Below are 13,951 nucleotides of genomic sequence, written 5' to 3'. Positions count from 1 at the left end.
CAGCCCACTTCAGCTCCGCCCATCCCAGGCGCCAAATAGCAAAGATTGAAGGCCCCGCTCTCCGCTCAAAAGCAAAACTCCACCCACCATTCCTCCATGATTGGTCAGAGAAGGAAGGCGTGGATAGGACTGACGGGTTACTGGCCCGAGAATTATCGTGAGAGCAGCAGCGGCCGGGCAGGTGTTTGGGGCGTTCCGGGATTGAGGGGTGGTTGTGGTGGTGGTTTAGGGATACCCTACTGGCTATCGCTTCAGTGGGTAGAGGGGACCCCTGCCCGAGAGCTTTAATGGAGCTGGGTCCTGCTTTCGCGCTGAGGAGCCCTCGTTTTCGAGATCAGGCCTGACCGGGATAAGCTCCAGGTAAAGTTCAGGGACCAGGGCGCGGAGGGTGTCGGCGCCCAAACTGCGGTGTCGCGCCGGCGGACGCCCTGTTTCCCTAGTGCGCTGCACTTTTTCTCGCTATTTGCTGCCACTGGTGACATTTTGTCGCCACGGATAGCAAGTGCCCAGGCCTGTAGTCAGAATGTGACTTCCCTTCTTTTCCCTTCTCTGCCACATGCTTACACACTTGGGAGGCCTAGCGACAGCACGACTTCTCCGCCCCGGAATTGGTCCTGCCTGTGGGTGGGGACGGGGGCTGGAGAGAATAAACGGAAAAGGGGACGCTGAGATTGGCCTTTGCCTGGATCTGGGAACGTCCTCGAGTTGGAAAACAAATTTTTAGGTGCTCAATAAACCCTTAGGATTTAATACACGATTTACACGACAGGGACCCTTCAGAATATCAGATGCTTTCTCACCAGTAGACAGATAAGTAAACTTAAGCCAAGAGTAGTGGATATAAAATCAACTCCACGCCGGGCGCGGTGGCTCACGCCTGTAATCCCAGCACTTTGGGAGGCTCGAGCCGGGCGGATCACGAGGTCAGGAGTTCGAGACCAGCCTGACCAACATGGTGAAACCCCGGTCTCTACTAATAATACAAAAATTAGCTGGGCGTGGTGCGCACGCCTGTAATCCCAGCTACTCAGGAGGCTGAGGCAGGAGAATCGCTTGAACCCGGGAGGCGGAGATTGCGGTGAGCCGATGTCGCGCCACTGTACTCCAGCCTGGGCGACAGAGCGAGACTCCGTCTCAAAAAAAAAAAAAAAAATCAATTCCACTAATAAGGAGTCAAAGGAATTAACATCATTTTTCTTATATCCCAAACGATTCGTTATCCACTGTCTCCTGCAACATTTGTGACTTGTTCATTCAGCTGGAATCAAGGTTTTGGAACTTAGAATAAAAGTTGAATGCTTCAGAGAGTTTTGATTTTTTTAATGAAACGTTAGCATATAAAGTACATATCTTAAGTTGAGAAGATCAACTTTTATCTTTTATGTTATTCCTTGATTATGATCTGAAAAGGTAAAGGATTTTCCAGTCAATACAATTAGACTGCTATTTCTTATGGCTCCTATTTTTTTCGCACACAAACGACCACTTTCGCAGGTTTTAGATTTCCTTTCTTAGTGTACAGCTTCCAGTAAATGCCGAAATGCATAGGCAGTAGTAATTAGTGCTATCAGGTAAGTGACATACTACATTCAGTGTGCAGTAAACATTCCACAGTAAAGTATCTCCCGTTACCTCCATGGAAAAATTAAAATAGAGGATTCTTACATAACCTTAGGTCAGGTTATTGGTTTACATGTAAAAGTATGCCAACAGTTAAGAGTAGGCTTTAATTTCAATTTACCCAGTCTCAGTAAACTGAAATTTTCATTTGAATGGGAATTTGCGTTTTTTAAGTTTTATTTTTGCTAGAAGTTTTTTGAAAAATAGTACCAAGAATTTAAAGTATTTTTATAAGACATTAGTTCCCAATGTTTTAATGATAAGTAGCTTTTTGTGCCATGTATTAAAAGTAAAACATGGGGAAAAAAATCCCCCCAAATGGAATCGAAATGGCAAATACTGTATCCTGTTAGAGATTTCTTAGCAAAAGGGATTGCTGATCCGTATTTTAGTTGGGTTTTCCAGAGAGATTAAAATGGAACCAATTTCTGGAATGCAGGAATGGAGGATTAGTGAATGGCATGCGAAGGGCATGATTAGAAATGGATTGTTTATGTACAATATTTCCATCTCCCTGATTGGGAAATTGAGACATCTCCTGCATTTAAGATTCCTGAAGAGGATTATGCTTGTAAGATAGAAAAGCTTAAGTTCAGGTCCCAATTCTACTCATTATTTATTGTGAGACCTTGAAAAAGTTACCTAACTTCTCAGCCTCACTTGCATTCATCTATCAAAGGGGATAAGGAAAGTACACAGAATTGAGAATGTTCTTGTCCCAGTGCCTGGTACGTGCTACACAATAACTGTTACTGTGGTCACTTATTAATTAATGAAATATTAGTATATGTTGAGAACATTTGACAAGTTTTTAAAAATAAAACTAATACCAATTGTTTTGGCAGTGCATTGAAAAAGCAATTAAGTCAGTAGGGCTGAAGGGAGTATCTTTAATTTGGAGTCTAAGTTCTAAAACACAAGTTGAAAATAGATTTAAAATGTTTCCTTAGAGACTTGTAAGAACTTGCATGTACAGAAGTTCTTCCTATACAAATCTGTAGTTTTCTGCTTTTGTTTCTGCTTCCTGTCCTATAACCTTGAACTTGTGATCTTGTAAGCCCATAACAAATCAACTGCCCAGTCTTCCCAGTAGGTACTTTTCTTTTCCACAATACGCAGAGGTTTGGTTATTCATGAATAATGTATAAGTAACACACACTGGAATATTAATAATTACTGATTACTACTTATAATAATTTATTATTAATAGTGTTGGGAAATTTCCTTTCTACTTAGTAAGATTTTCATTAATATAGGCCCTTACAACTAGTGTTTCATCTGACTAATGATAGTTATTAAAGCTTGTGCCTTAGCAATGAAGATGTAAAAGATGGCTTTTTTCAAAGCACGTCAATCATTTTAGTATTTAAAAAATATTTTAGGCTTTAATAGTCTTAAAAGAACCACAAGTAATGTTCTGAATAGAAGTTTTGGTTGACTTGAGGTTTTAGTAATAACTCATGTTTTATTGTTTCTCAGAGTGTGGTAAACATCCACAGATATAAACTAGATAACTTGTATTGGTACATGAATATATCTTTTTAAAATTTTAATAGTTATGTGTTTGTTTTGGAGGTATTTCTTTTGCAATAAATCTGAATAAATTGTGATTTTCTTTAAAGAGAACTATTAAGTAATATTGTTTAGTATTAAGCAATTAAACTAATTAAGATAAGTAGTTTGTGAATGCTGATGTTTTGCAATCACTGCAATTTTATTTACATTAATAGTAAATAATTTATCATAAAAGGTTTAGTTTTTTTTTTTTTTAAGTATTGTCAATCTTCACATCTTGTTCCGGAGGAACAAAAACAGAAGCAGGGCATCCTCTAGTGGCTACAGTGCATATTGCATTTACCCTTGAAATGGTCATTCTAAGTAATTAATTCAGCAAACATTTGAGTCCTTACTAAGTGCATAGGACTCTGATGGGTGTTGGAGATGCCCCATCCTGCTGTTATGGAATTGTGGTGAAGTGACAGAGCAGACATTAATTCAAATAGTAATAGACAGAGCTATGTAATTACAAACTGAAGTAAAAGTTTTCGTTTCTGACTTAACCTGTGTAGTCCCTGAGAAAGTGATGCTTGAAATGGAATGTTAGGAGAGAGTGGAAGATAGGTTGCAAGTGCATTCTGCAGAGAGGAATTGAGCCTATGAAAGTCTTATAGCAGTGGGCTACTTGAATAAAAGAAGGGGCCAGGAACGTGAGATGTTACAAAGTAAAGGGGAGTGCTATGAGACAGGGTTAGGAAAGAAGGCAGAGGCTAGTCTATGAAAGACCTTATTAGTCACATTAAGGATTTTAGTCTTGATTAGTATGTGAAAAGGCACTGGAGAGTTTTATGCAAGGGGTAAGATGTTCAGATTTTCTTTTGAAAAAAGAAAAGCAAGTAATACTCTGGCTACATGGCAAGAAGCGGATCAGAGAAGGGTCAGAGTGTATAGGGGTGACCTATTCCTGCATTGCAGTAGTTCGCATAAGATATGGTGTACATCTTAAATTACAGAGGTGTCAGTGGCGATGAAGACAAATGAACAGATTCAAGAAACACAAAGTGGACAATTGTTGGATTAAATAAAGGGGAAGAATAGGGTGTAAAGAATGATGCCTATTTCTCAGACTTACATACTTGGTGGGAAGGTGGTGCCACCTCCTGAGATTGTGAACACTAAGGATTTAGTAGGTAGTAGACAAGGCTCATGGGAAATATTATGAATTTGGTTTTAAACCTACTCAGTTTGATTGTCTTTGAAATGTCCATGTAGATTTATAAAGGTTGGAGTTACGTATGTGGATTTGGAGCTATAATTTGTTGAGACTTTTGCATAAGTGATAACTGAAGCCACGGATATGATGAAACATGCCAGGATAAAAAGTATAGAGTGAGAAGAAAAGATAGCTGAGGATGAAGTTTTGAGTAACTCCAAAATTCAATGACCGGATAGAGACTGTTCAACATTGGCCAGAGGTGTAGGTGAAAAATGGAAGCAGTAATGTTCTCAGAAGCCAAGTGATAAGAGCCTATTAAAAAGGAGAAGGCAGCCAGGCATAGTGGCTCACGCCTGTAATCCCACCACTTTGGGAGGATGAGGCAGGTGGATCACCTGAGGTCAGGAGTTTGAGACCAGCCTGGCCAACATGGTGAAACCCCATCTCTACTAAAAATACAAAATTAACTGGGCATGGTGGTACGTGCCTGTAATCCCAGCTACTTGGGAGGCTGAGGCAGGAGAATTGCTTGAACCCGGGAGGTGGAGGTTGTAGTGAGCCGAGATCGTGCCACTGCACTCCATCTTGGGCGATAGATAGGGCGAGACTCCATCTAAAAAGAAATAAAAATAAAAAGGAGACGGCTACTGGGCCTGGCGACTCATACCTGTAATCCCAGCACTTTAGGAGGCTGAGGTGAGTAGATGACTTGAGCCCAGGAGTTCAAGACCAGCCTGGGCAACATGGCAAGACCCCCCTCTCTACAAAAAATGCAAAAATTAGCTGAATGTGGTGAACATGCAGCTGTGGTCCCAGCTACTTGGGAAGCTGAGGTGGGAGGATCACTTGAGCCCAGGAAGCTTAGGTTGCTTAGAAAATGAAGACTAAAAAATAGCTATTAGATTTTGTACTGTTAACTGTCTTTACTTTCTTATGAAGTAATGAAAATAAGGTTTAAGTTGTTTGAAATTTAGGTGGTCAGGAAATAAAAGAGGTCACATTCAGTCTTTTCAAGAAGTTTGACTGTGTGGGGGAGAAAAGGGCAATAGATGTTTAACCTTTTTTTTTTTTAATTAATACTGATATTTGTGAGATGTATCCTTTTCAGAAATATAGTATTTTATTATGAATAAACAATTTATCTGTTCCCTATGGTTAGATATTGTTTCCAATTTTTTATTATTACAAATAGCAAAAGCCAAGATTTGAATGTAAAGGTTTTTAAAACCTGTTTCTTTCTGATGTGTAATTTTATCTTAGTAAATTCTACACTAGTAGCAGTACTAACACTTGTGAGGTGGTTAAAAACATAAGCTGATGTCTACCTCACACCATATACAAATAATTATTTTCGTCTCAGAGGACACAAACCGACACAAATAAATTTTAAATAATGAAAGGTAAAAAGCAAAAATCTAAAACTATTAAAAGAATATATGTGACATAAGAACCAGGGAAGTTTTCTTCTATAGTACAAGACACAAAAGACTTACACCAGATAGGATAAATATTTGATGAATTTTACTGTATTAAAGTTGAAAATTTCATTTTAACAAAAGGCCCTATGAACAGAATTTATATATAAATGTGTGTATCTAGCTATGTATAAACATACATATACTATATAAACATACACACACATATAATTTTAAAGTACAAGTCAAAGAAAAGGTCAATAACCCTAACCCTATCTGATCAAAGGATGTGAATAGGCAATTGAAAGGAAGAGAGACCCAATTGGCCAATAAAAACATGAAAAAAAGTTCATACTCACTAGTAATCAGGCAAATACATAGTCAAATAACAAGATGCCAATTTGGCCTGTTCAAATTGTCTTAAGGTAAATATGACAGTATCAAACTATTGTGGGGATTTAGAGATATAGAAGCTTTCGTACATTGCTGGAGGGTATCTAAATTAGTATGGACACTTTGCCAGTCACTTGTAATGTTGAAAATTTTGTTTATTAGAGCAATTCCCCTTATAGAGGTGGCTTTCAATCTTATTTGTCTGTAGAATAATTTGGAATAAAACTTTCAGTACAGGTTATATACATTTAAGAATATAGATGTTTGGATACACAGGAAAAAAACACACTTTTTCAAAATCATGTACCACTTCTGAAGTACTTCATGATGTACTTTATTCTCTATTTTATCCTATTCTATTGTACTGTATTCTATTTCATTTTTTTTAAAAAAAGGAAAGAAGGCTAAGTGCAGTCCATTAAATTATTTTGTTATGGGTTACTACTCTACAGTTTGTAAACATTCTAAAAATCTCCAACTTTACCATAAGAGAGCAGCTTAATTGCCATATTATTTGTAATTATGACAATTGCGAGCAATGTTGATCAGCAGGATAATGTTCAAATAAATTGTAATAGAGTCATATAATAGAATATATGTCTTGAATGTTTGAGATCATTTATAAGGCTTTTTTGTTAGTACCAATTAGAATAAGCTTATAAAAGAAATAATGGCTTTGCATCTATACTGGTAAAAATTAATTTTGAGTAAGATGGGGAAAGCAGGAGTGGAAATGGTGATGATTATAATATTAATGTAATCTTGTAGAATGACAGATGGCTTTTATTTATGTATTTATTTATTTTGAGACAAGGTCTCACTTTGTCACTCAGGCTGGAGTGCAGTGGCGCGATCTCGGCTCACCAGCAACCTTGATCTTTGGAGTTCAAGCAATCCTCCTGCCTCAGCCCCACAAGTAGCTGGGACTATAGGCATGTGCTACCATGCCCAACTAATTTTTGTGCATTTTTTGTAGAGATGGAGTTTCACCACGTTGCCCAGGCTGTTCTCAAATTCCTGAGATCAAGTGATCCACCTGCCTCGGCCTCATAAAATGCTAGGATTGCAGGTGTGAGCCATCAGGCCTGGCTGATGGCTTTTAATTACACAATTGACTAGGTTTAACATATATACTTTTCATATAGAAAAAACATCAATTTATGTAGATGCCTCGTGTTCTCAGGAGGTGGAGTGTAACTCCTCACTCTTTAAGTGTTGGCTGCATGTAGTGACTTCCTACCAAAAAGTGTAGTTTGAAATGGGGGAACATTTACATGGAGAAACTTTACAGTGGAGAAACTGGACAAACTGCCTCAGCCAAGTGGTCAAGTTTTATATTAACAGTTTAGTAAGTCATGTTGACAGTACCCTTAATATGATGTGAAGAAATGGTACTTTATGTATGTACGTTTGCTCTCCCGAACCCATAACCCCAGACTTACCATGAGAAAAACATCAGATAAATCCCAAGAGCAAGACATTATACAAAATCTCTGACCAGTACTCCTCACAACTCACAAGGTCATCAAAACAAGCAAAGTCTGAGAAATTATCACAGCCAAGAGAAGCCTAAGGAGACATGGTGACTGGCTGCCCTGTGGTATCCTGGTAGTTTCTGGAATAGAAAAAGGATATGAGATATAGATAAAAGATTTTGAACTCAAGTGGGCATGAATTATCTAAAGAACTAATAATTTCTATTCTACTTGCCATGAGAAAATTTGAAAATTAGTTCTTACATGGGATTTTGTAAAGTCACATAGAATTTACAATTTAAAATGACATAAATCATGATGGAAAAATATATACCCCAGAATAATAAGCAAATGAACTAGTGCTAATTATATGGCTTAATAGTTTATCTGATAATCTTGTGTGCAGGCTCCAAGTACTATCTTTCTTCTTCTTCTTCTTCTTCTTCTTCTTCTTCTTCTTCTTCTTCTTCCTCTTCCTCTTCCTCTTCCTCTTCCTCTTCCTCTTCTTCTTTTTTCTTCTTTTTTTTGTGGGTCTTGCTATGTTCCCAGGCTAGCCTTGAATTCCTAGGCTCGAGCAATCCTCCCGCCTCACCCTCCTAAGAAGCTGGGACTACCAGCTCTGTCTTACAGTTTTGGCTGGTTTTACTTCACATCGCAGGTTTGTGTATTTTTAGTAAATGTTGAAGTGGTGAAGAACACAATCTCTAGGTGACATTACAGAAAATGGCAGAGTATGGTGGTTTATTTTAAGGGTTAGTTCCTCCACTGAAACAAGCATAAGAGAGCGGAGTGACAGGATCAGGTCTTTTGGCATTCTAAAATCTGGTCTGACATTTACAGCAACTAGGAGACTGAATAATGAAGAAGAGGGCAGCTGAATTTCAGAGTGCTGTGGCATGTAATCCACTGGATCACCATCCTCTTTCACCACTGTGGCAATGGCAGCAGCTCTGGAGACTATGGCCCACATTCCTGGTGTGACTTGCTTGTATTTAGTATGGACTTTGTTCTTAAAATACTGTGGTTGTGCATTTTGACCTGAATAGTGGTTTCCTGAGTGACCGATGTAGAGGCTGAATTTTGTCCCATCCTTATCGCCCGCAAAAATTACATGTAATGCATGCCCAGAAAGATCCTGAGAGGTCCCTAGGCTTCTACCTTTGGGAGATCTGTGAGCGCTAGACAAGCAGAAGGTGAAGGCTAAGGCAGAAGTGTAGGTGGCCAAGCTTAGTGTGAGAGTAGTTCAGCTGAGAGCTAGACTATAAAAACTTGGGAGAGTACTATTGGTTTTTGTTTTAGGCATTTAAGGAAATCTAAATCTGCCATTGACTGATCAGTAAGATAACAAAACAGAGACTTTAATGACCATAAACAAAAGGAATAAAGTATTTGCAAAAATAGTTTGGAAAAGTTACTAAATGAAAGGCTGAACCCCTCAAAAATCAAAAGAAAATGCCAGAATTCTGGAATCTGATTTCTAGAATTACTACATTATAATATTCAAAATATAAATTTCAATGGAAAGTTACAAAAAAGCATACAAAGTCTCAGGAAAGGATGGCATATTCACAGAAAAAAAATAAATAAATTGATGGAAGCCACCCTTGAGGAAGTCCTGACATTGGACTTAGACAAAGACATTAATCATCTGTCTTAAATATGTCAAAATGCTGTGGGAAACCACAGACAAAGAACTAAAGGAAGTCAGGAAAGTGATGTATGAACAAGGTAAGAGCATCAAAAGAGATAGAAATTATTAAAATGAACCAAATAGAAATACTGGAGCTTAACAGTACAATAATTGAAACAAACCATTCACAAGAGGGATTCAGCAGCAAATTTGAACAGGTGGAAGAAAGAATCAGTGAACTTGAAGATGGGGCAATTGCAATTATAGAAGCAGAAAGAAAAAGGAATGAAGAAAAGTGAACAAAGCCATAAGGACCTATGGGACACCATCTTTAATTCATAAGCTTTTTAGTATGGTTTATGCCAATGTGAACATTAAATCACTGATAGTCTATAAGTTTAGCAAGTAATGTTTGACAAGAACAAAGATTACCTGAAATCAGAGCTATCCATAAAACTTTTGGTGGTTTATAATTATAACAGTGTATCTTTTGAGTAAGATTCAAGCTCCGATTTTTTTTTTTTTTACTTTTTATTTAAAAATAATTTTTAGATCTGTTGAAAAGTTTCAAAAACAGTACAGAGTTCCAGTACACTCTTTACTCAACTTCACCTAATGTGAACATCTTACATAAACATCGTATAATTATCAAGACCAGTATACTAGTATTTGTATAATACTGTTTACTACAGATCTTACTTGAACTTAACTAGTTTTTCCACTATTGTCTATTTTCTCATCCAGTTTCCCTTGCTGTGTTTAGGTAAGTCTCTTGAACCTCCTTAATTCTTTTACAGAGTACTTGTGCGTTATTTTGTAGACTGTCTCAATTTGGGTCTGTCTGATGTATTACCATTATTAGATTGAGATTATGCATTTTTAACAAGAATACCATATGTTCTTTTGCCGAGACTACCATGTTTTGCCTTTCTCAGTGCATCTGGTCAGGGTTACATGATGTTAGTATGTTTTACTATTGGTTATGTTAACCATGACCACTTGGTTAAATGGTGTCTGACTATTTTCTGCATTGTTAGTATTTTTCCCTGTACAAGGAGTAAATATTTGGAGAAGTTTCTTTAACACTGCAAATATTGGCTGGGCGTGGTGGCTTATGCCTGTAATCCCAGCACTCTGGGAGGCGGAGGCGGGCGGATCACCAGGTCAGGAGATCAAGACCATCCTGGCTAACACAGTGAAACCCCGTCTCTACTAAAAAATACAAAAAATTAGCCGGACGTAGTGGCGGGCGCCTGTAGTCCCAGCTACTCCGGAGGCTGAGGCAGGAGAATGGTGTGAACCTGGGAGGCAGAGCTTGCAGTGAGCCGAGATCGCGCCACTGCACTCCAGCCTGCGCAACAAAGCGAGACTCTGTCTCAAAAAAAAAAAAAAAAAAAAAAGACTTCAAATATCCTGTTTCCCTGACACTTTGATCTGTTGATTTTAGCATTTATCATGGATCTTGGTGGCAGTAATTACTGTGGTGTTTGCCTAGTTGTAATTTTATATCTCCCTCATTCCTGCTACCTGAATTAATTGAAATTATTCTGTAAAAAAGAGATACCGGATTCTAAACTCATTAATATTTCATCGTATTCTGGTAGGGATAAGGATAATAAGTCATTACTTGATAAAGCAATTCTCTCTAACATAATGTGAAAGAAAAATATCAATTATATTCTCACTTGATTTTCCTTTCTGGAATTTTAGATACTCTTTTATAGCCTAGTTATGTATCTCTTTAAATAAGTTATTTAAAAATAAAAATTGCCTGAAACTTCTTGTTGACTTCTTACCTTTTCTTTATCTGAAATTTGAGACAGTAGAGCCTGTACTTCCTAATTGGAAAGATTAATTAGCTAATAATAGTTCCTAAGATACCTAGGGGGAATTTTTTTTTTTTTTTTTGAGACGGTGTCTGGCTCTATAGTCCAGGCTGGAGTGCGGTGGTGCGATCTCGGCTCACTGCAAGCTCCACCTCCCAGGTTCACGCCATTCTCCTGCCTCAGCCTCCCGAGTAGATGAGACTACAGGCACCCGCCACTGCACCCAGCTAATATTATTTTTTTTTTTTTGAGACGGAGTCTGGCTCTGTTGCCCAGGCTGGAGTGCAGTGGCCAGATCTCAGCTCACTGCAAGCTCCGCCTCCCGGGTTTACGCCATTCTCCTGCCTCAGCCTCCGGAGTAGCTGGGACTACAGGCGCCCGCCACCTCGCCCGGCCAGTTTTTTGTATTTTTTTAGTAGAGACAGGGTTTCACCGTGTTAGCCAGCATGGTCTCGATCTCCTGACCTCGTGATCCGCCCGCCTCAGCCTCCCAAAGTGCTGGGATTACAGGCTGTGAGCCACCGCGCCCGGCCCCTAGGGGGAATTTTACAAGCTTTCAAGGACTTTTTATTAGCTCTCTCTTCCTGCCGTCTTCCCCAAAGTAGGTAAAATTTCTCTTTGACTTGATGCTGCATTAACTATACTTTTAGTGAACTGGGGGAAAATAAATAAATAAAGTTCAAATATACACTCGTTCCACCAATGAATCATAAAGTGACTGCACTGTGCCATTAGGTGGTGAGCATGAGTGAACAGAAACACAGTAATTGCCTTCATTCTAGCTTATATTCTAGTCTGAGGATACATATTAGAAACATACATTTGGCCAGGTGTGGTGGCTTACACATGTAATCCCAGCACTTTGGGAGCCCAAGGTGGGAGGTGATAGGATGCCATAATGAGGTGAGAGGTATGCAGGGCCATGGAGATAGTGGAAGAACATAGGATATTACTCTTGGAACAATGGAAAGCCACTCACAGATTTTAAGAAGGGAAAAGATATAATCTAATTTACATTGAAAGGGAAGAAAGTGGAAATTTTATGGGGAATGGGTAAAAGAGTTTTAACCTTTAATCTGAGTTTTGGGGTCAGTACCTGTGTATAAAATTCCTGAAGGACAATTAGAATGAAGTATAGTGAACAAATGAAATGTACTAAAATTTGTAAAGTAAAATATGTAATTACTTATGTGTAGTTTTCTGCAGTTTGGTAGGGAAACCATTTGTAAGTTGTTGAAGAGGTCCAGATGAAAAATAGTGGACTTACCTGATGGCAGTGAATGTGGAAAAGTGAAAACACGAGTTCTTTTGAAAACAAAACTCAACTGGACACTGAGAAATATTAAATATATAATGTTTATGTCATTCGTGTTTAGTAGTGAACACTGCGAGTCTGTCATCAAGAAAATATATTAATTTGATTAGGGAAGTTGTCTTCAGATCCTCTTAAAAGTTTTTTTGAGGGGGAGGGGATTGAATTGCATGACAGTTTAAAAATGGTCTCATTGTCTCATAGCCATGATTTTTATAGGAACTAAGTAATTATATAGGACATTCGTTTTTCTGTTCAGCTAGTTGCTATATATGTTTTTTAAAATATTGTGAATACTTACCTAAAACACTTTTAAAAATAATGCATTAGCATTAATTTAACTGATTTAATTAATAATATTGGGAATTTAATAGGATCAGAGAAAATATGAATAATATAAGCTTCTATTGCATAATGCAATCATTACAAGTAAATGTGTCTATGATGGTAGTTAAGTCTTTATAATTGTTTATTCGTTCATCTCCCCTAATTAGATTTTTACTGCTGCATATTAAATAACAGTATGAGCTGAGACCTCACTTCATGTCTCTGGCCTTGAGCTTGTTCTTTTGTGAAATCAAAGTTTGACTCAATTGCCTTTGTTTTCTAATATGCCATTTCTTCATATAGGCAGTAAACATTTACTAAGGAGCTATTAATGAGTCAGTCACAGGTGGAAGAATGTTGTGAATATAGAAGCAACTGGGAGTGTATCTAAAAGATCATATAATTTAGTATGTAAACTTGAAGAAGTAAATAATTACAGCAGTGAACTAGGAGCTGCTGTGGAAGTGTTTCTAAAGTAGATGATGAGATGAGAAATGATCAGGGTTTTTTTTTTTTTTTGAGATAGAGTCTTGCTCTGTTGCCTAGGCTGGAGTGCAGTGGCATGATCTCGGTTCACTGTAAACTCCGCCTCCCAGATTCAAGCGATTTTCCTGCCGCAACCTCCTGAGTAGCTGGGATTACAGGTGCCCGCCACCACGCCCAGCTAATTTTTGTATTTTTAGTAAAGATGGGGTTTCACCACACTGGTCTTGAACTCCTGACCTCGTGATCTGCCCGCCTCGGCCTCCCAAAGTGCTGGGATTACAGGCATGAGCCACTGTGCCCGGCCGAGAAATGATCAGTTTTAATAGTGAAAGTATGGAAGGCTTTTTAGCTTTTGCCCCCTATTTGTTGCTCTTCCTTGTGTTCCAGTTGGAAAGGATGAAGGGAGAGAATTTATTAGGTGGTTGAATTGGCAGAATTTAGTGACCATATGACTATTCTTGTTTCATAATATTTAGTTTATCTTTGTGAAGCAGAACTGAAGTGTTATCATTTACTGAGTGCCAAGTGTTGGGCTAGGTACTTGACATACATTTATTTTAATCCTCACTACCATTTTTATAGTTCATTGGTATTATCTGCATTTTACAAGGTGAGAAATACAAAGTTTGGGTAATTTTAGTAATGTACGTAATGGCTTACACATGTAATACCAGCACTTTTTGGGAGGCTGAGGTGAGAGGATTGCTTCAGCCCAGGAGTTCAAGACCAGCCTGGGTGACACTGTGAGACCCAG

At 38.3% G+C, this 13,951-nt stretch overlaps 1 protein-coding gene across 11 annotated transcripts in view; it reads left to right on the top strand.

The window, feature by feature from the left end:
• The first annotated feature begins 32 nt into the window (after positions 1 to 32).
• Positions 33 to 13,951, top strand: part of PIGN (phosphatidylinositol glycan anchor biosynthesis class N) — a 138,027-nt gene continuing 124,108 nt past the window's right edge. For 7 of the 11 annotated variants that reach the window (XM_003914445.5, XM_017951819.3, XM_017951817.3 and 4 more), the window contains exon 1: positions 35 to 360. The gene's annotated coding sequence lies outside the window, so the exon portion shown is untranslated. Of the gene's footprint in view, positions 361 to 8,147; positions 8,592 to 13,951 lie in introns of those variants that run through there. The other 4 variants (XM_017951820.3, XM_021930195.2, XM_009192841.4 and 1 more) reach the window with 3 other exon arrangements.

Source organism: Papio anubis, chromosome 19, assembly GCF_008728515.1.
Source record: "Papio anubis isolate 15944 chromosome 19, Panubis1.0, whole genome shotgun sequence".
NCBI lineage: Eukaryota > Metazoa > Chordata > Mammalia > Primates > Cercopithecidae > Papio > Papio anubis.
The sequence above is the reverse complement of the archived record's forward strand: the minus strand, read 5'-3'. Positions and strand labels throughout refer to the sequence as shown.